At 40.4% G+C, this 5,614-nt stretch overlaps 1 pseudogene; it reads right to left on the bottom strand.

Annotated features, from left to right (window-relative positions):
• Nucleotides 1-208: 208 nt before the first annotated feature.
• LOC106002908 lies at nt 209-698 on the bottom strand (annotated as a pseudogene).
• Nucleotides 699-5,614: the final 4,916 nt, after the last annotated feature.

Below are 5,614 nucleotides of genomic sequence, written 5' to 3'. Positions count from 1 at the left end.
TGGATGAGCTCCTGATACATAATCCTGAGCTGATGCTTCTTCTGAAGCATTTGGGTTTTCCTTTCTCTGAGTTGCAGTAACATGGTTCTTCCTTCCTTGATCAGTAGCTGGGAATGGTATCTTTCCTCTTCCTGGATACCCAGCTCTAAAAACAGCACTCTATAAACATCCTTAGTCATGCCTCGGAATAGCTTCACATACCAATCCATCAGTTGATGAGTTTCCTCTTCTCCTGTAAATTGTGCTGGTTTTCTTGAGTCTTTTCCCATACAGCATGCATCTGCTTTGAAATCATCTCCCTCTGCTCCTCAGCAGATGGTGTTTGTGAGCCCTGTGCTCCTGAAACTGGGAGAATCTCCTACAGAGCAGGGCCCTGTCTACCTCACAGAACATCTGCTTGGTCTCCCTGTGTGTCCCACACATGTATTCCTCAGAGCTCAGAAAATGCCTGAGGCTGGCTTTTCTGGCAATGGCCACCAGGCTCCACAAAACCACGTTGGTTTTGAGGTCTCTCTGCTGGCAGGGTCCCCTGCACCCAGGGCACCTCTGGCTGGAGTCTGGGTCTCTTCCCAGCAGAGGCAGAGACAAGGTCGTCAAAAACTGTGCCCGCACTCTAGGGTGACTGGCTCTATGAAAGTATTCATACAGATGGCAGAGCTCAGTTCCTTCTGGAAGAACTGGGCAGTGTCGGGGTCCATCATTCCTAGAATCTAATGAGGTACTGGTGGCTCACCCCTAGAAGCCTAGCTACTCAAGAGGTCGAGAGCCAAGGATCAATCTTTGAATCCGCCTCGGCCACAAAAGTTCCCCTGACACAGACTCTTATCTCCAATTAACTACTCCAAAATCAGAAGTGGGCTGTGGCTCAAGTGGTAAAGCACTAGCCTTGACCACAAAGTGGCTGAGCAACACTGCCCTACCACTGGGTTCAATCTCCACAACCGACAAAACACCACCACCACCACCACCACCAAACCAAGGAGAGAAGAATTAAAAGAGGAGTAGATTCTCCCACTCTAATTCTCACCTGGAGTAACCAAGCTACAAATGGCCTCCATCCTGCTGATGTAGGATCTTCAGCAATGCCTGAGTCTCAGACTTCCACTCTGTTTATACTGAAAGAGGGTGGGCTCAGGAAAGGAAGTGTCTGTGATTGGTTGCTTAGGGAAGCTGATTTACATATCAATAGGAGTTAGAATTTACATCCTGCCAACCACACCTTTCACTTCCTCTTTCAAGGACATGCTTCTTACAATTTGGTTAGGTTATTTGAGTTAGGTGCAACTTAGGTTTGTCCAGGATTGGAAAAGTTTATTGTGTTTGTTTTATTTTGTTTTGTTTTGTTTTTTGATTCTGTGTATGTTTTAAAATGGAACTATGCATTTATTACTTTTCCACCTGACTGTAGGCCACATTACTGGCATCATCCACTGTATCTTGTGGGTCTTCAAAAGTAGCTGAGTTTGTATTTCCTAACAGGTGATCATCCTACACTTTTTTTTATTAAGAATTTGTCCGGCCTGATGCTGGGTGGTACTTTACCACTTAAGCCTTGTCCTCTCTGTGTTTGCTTTTGTTTTTGGAATAGAAATTTGTGTTTATTCTTAGGATCTCCAGGACTGAGATTTTCCGATTCACACTTTGCACAAAGCTGAGATTACAAGAATTATCTCTTGCTTGAGTTGTGATCAGGATTAAGTGTGTACACAGACCAGCCCCTTCCAGCTTTCCTATCACCTGCCCCAATCAGACCAGTAATCACCTGACTGTCGATGGTCACCTGACTGTGAGTCAACAAAGATCTTAAGCTCGAAGATCACTTCCTCTCAAGTCTGTTTTCCATACTGACTCATCTTTGCGATGTTGTTGTTCTTGTTGTCTGTCAGTGTTGGACTTGAATTCAGGGTAGATCTGTCCCTGAGCTCTTCTTCCACTCTATTTCTCTTATCTTTATTTTAAATATCATTTATGACTTTTTATTATAAAATGATGTGGTATTCTGATATATAATTTAATAAGTCAATGCCGTTTTTGAGAATGATCTAAAAATTATCATAGACATAAATATACATATATACAGATATATATATATATACATTGGATTTCAAGAGCACATTATTAATATTCAATTCGCTATAAATTTTATCCTATCAGAATATTCTCTTTAGAGTTATAGGTTCTGTAGTGTCCCTGGCATAACTTTTCCCATTTGTGGTTTTGTTACTATAATCAGTCTTGTACATTTCTTGCTGTTGATCCATTAGCTTTGCAAGCATAATCCCCTATCTGAATTACCAGCAGGAAAATAGTAGCCTAACATTTTGTTTGCATCATTGACTCTCAGGCATTGACTCTCAAAGAATCTTTTTTTAATTTTTCTTTTTTTTTAAAGTTTTGTCATTAGTGCTGCGTAACTCTGAGTCTGAGGGAAACCTCAGCTCTTCAGCTCAATGTGAGCCCTCTCCCAGTTGAGCCACAGCACCACTTCCAGTTTTCTAGTGGTTTATTGGAGATGAGTGCCTATGACTTTCCTTCCCAGGCCGGGTTTGAACCGAGATCCTCAGATCTGTTTCCTGAAAAGCTAGGATTACCTGGGAGCACCACCGGTGCTGGCTAAGCATTTTTTTTAATTTTATTTTATTTGTGAACATACTGTACAGAGGGGTTACAATTACATGAGCAGGATAATGCGTACATTTCTTACCAAGCATTGCAGCCTCCTCCTTTGTTTACCCTTCCCATCCCTTCCCAGCCTTCCCCCCTCCCCCCCAGTCACAATCCTTCTCCCCCCTCCCATGTTGTAAAGCTCATTTTGGACATGACAACTTGTACTTTTCATTGTTGCAACATGTCCACCTGTATCCTTAAATGACTTGTTTTTCCCCATCTCTTCCACAAGTTATACTGACATCAAATAAAGTGAAAGCAGGAGTTATACTGTGGGGGAGGGACATACAAAGCAACAAAAAATAATCTTATAAATGCGTTAGAAACACATGCATGAAAGAAAAAAAACATTAAAATACATATCTAAGGATTCATTTTCCTAACATCACATTATCTGACCTGTTCCTCTTGACTCACACATACACTAGATATTGCAAATAAGGGAAACTATGGGGCCTATGGTTCTTTGGGCCTGGCTTACTTCGCTTAATATAATTTTTTTCAAGTCTTTCCATTTCCTAACAAATGGGGAAATGTCATTCTTTCTGATGGAGGCATAGAATTCCATTGTGTATATATACCACATTTTCTTGATCCATTCATCTACTGAGGGGCATCTGGGTTGGTTCCATATCTTAGCTATGGTAAATAATGCTGCAATAAACATAGTTGTGCTGATAGCTTTAGTGTGGTCTTGTTTGTAAACATTTGAGTAAATACCCAAAAGTGGGATTGCTGGGTCATAAGGGAGTTCTATGTGAAGTCTTTTGAGGAACCTCCATACTGCTTTCCAAAGAGGTTGAACAAGTTTACATTCCCACCAATAATGAAGTAAGGTTCCCTTCTGTCCACATCCCCTCCAGCATCTGTTGTTGTTACAGTTCTTGATTTTTGCCATTCTAACTGGAGTGAGGTGGTATCTCAATGTTGCTTTGATTTGCATTTCTTTTATGGCTAGGGATGTTGAACATTTCTTCATGTGTCTATTGGCCATCCTTCTTTCTTCTTCAGAGAAGTTTCTCTTTAAGACTTTCGCCCACTTGTTTATTGGGCAGTTGTTTCTTTGAGGATTTGTTGTTGGGGGATTTAATTTTTTGAGTTCCAAGTATATTTTAGATATGAGACCCTTGTCCGTTGTATGGCTAGTAAAGATCTTCACCCAATCCGTGGGCTTTCTATTGATCTTGCTAGCTATGTCCTTTGCCATGCAGAAGCTCTGCAACTTTATGCAACCCCATTTGTCCAACCTTTCTTTGATTTGTTGTGTTTCCGGGTCTCTATTCAGAAAATTTCGGCCTGAGCCAAGGAGACCTAGGGTTTCTCCTATTCCATCCTGTAATGTTTTTAGAGTGTCTGCTTTGACTTCGAGGTCTTTGATCCATTGGGAGTTGATTCTGGTGCAGGGTGATATATAAGGATCTAGCTTTAGTTTTCTACAAGTAGTTAACCAATTTTGTCAGCACTATTTACTGAAGAGGCTGTCTTTCTTCCATTCTATTGTTTTAGCTCCCTTATCGAAGATTAGATGGGTAAAGGTCTGTAGATTCATTTCTGGGTTTTCAATTCTATTCCATTGGTCCTGAGGTCTGCGCTTATGCCAATACCAAGCTGTTTTGATTACTGTGGCTTTATAGTAGAGTTTGAAATTTGGTATTGATATTCCTCCAGCAGTGTTCTTTCCGTTGAGGAGTGTTTTTGGTATTCGGGGTCTTTTATTGGTCCATATGAATTTTTGGATTGCCTCTTCTGTTTCCTTGAAGAATGAGGTTGGAATTTTGATAGGTATCGTGTTGAATTTGTAGATAGCCTTGGGAAGTACTGCCATTTTCACGATGTTAATCTTTCCAATCCAGGAGCATGGGAGGTCTTGCCATTTTTTAAGTTCTGTGTTGATTTCCTTTTTCAAGATTTTAAAGTTTTCATCATAGAGGCCCTTCACTTCTTTGGTTAAGTTAATTCCTAGGTATTTTATTTTTTGTGGGGCTATAACAAATGGAGTTGCTTTCCTAATTTCAGCCCAATTTTATCATTGTTGGGATACAGAAAAGCCATTGATTTTGGGGGGTTAATTTTTACCATGCTACTTGGCAAAAGTTTTGAATCAGCTTGAGTAATTTGGGAGTGGAGTCTATGGGATTCTTTAAATACAAGATCATGTCGTCTGCAAATAGGGAGAGTTTATTTCTTCTTTCCCTATTTGGATCCCCTTTATGTCTGCATCTTGTCTTATTGCTGTAGCTAGGCATTCTAATACTAGATTGAAAAGGAGTGGCGAGAGTGGGCATCCTTGTCTTGTTCCTGAGTTAAGAGGAAATGGCTTTAGTTTTTCACCATTGAGTATAATGCTGGCTGTAGGTTTGTCATATACAGCCTTTATTGTATTGAGGAATGTTCCATGGATTCATAATTTTTCCAAAACCTTCATCATGAAGGGGTGTTGGATCTTGTCGAATGCTTTTTCTGCATCTATTGAGATAATCATGTGGTTCGTATTCTTGCTCCTGTTGATGTGATGAATAATATTAATTGATTTGCGTATATTGAACCAGCTTTGCATCCCTGAAATGAATCCTGTTTGATCGTGGTGTATGATTTTTTGGATGAAATGTTGAAGGCGATTGGCCAAAATTTTGTTGAGAAGTTTTGCATCAATATTCATCAAAGAGATGGGTCTAAAGTTCTCTTTCTTTGATGAGTCTCTGCCTGGTTTTGGGATGAGGGTTATGATGGCTTCATAGAATGTGTTCGGTAGTGAGCTTTCTCTTTCAATTTCATTGAAGAGTTGGAGGAGTATTGGTGTGAGCTCTGCTTTGAAGGCCTTGTAAAATTCCGCTGTAAAACCATCTGGTCCTGGACTTTTCTTAGCTGGGAGGTCTCTTATTGCTGTTTCTATTTCAATGCTTGATATGGGCCTGTTAAGATAGTTTAACTCATCTTGGTTTAGTTT

The sequence above is a fragment of the Dipodomys ordii genome, unplaced genomic scaffold (assembly GCF_000151885.1).
Source record: "Dipodomys ordii isolate 6190 unplaced genomic scaffold, Dord_2.0 Scaffold1000005471, whole genome shotgun sequence".
In the NCBI taxonomy this organism is placed as follows: domain Eukaryota; kingdom Metazoa; phylum Chordata; class Mammalia; order Rodentia; family Heteromyidae; genus Dipodomys; species Dipodomys ordii.
Note: the sequence above shows the minus strand (reverse complement) of the source record. Positions and strands in the feature narration are given on the sequence as shown.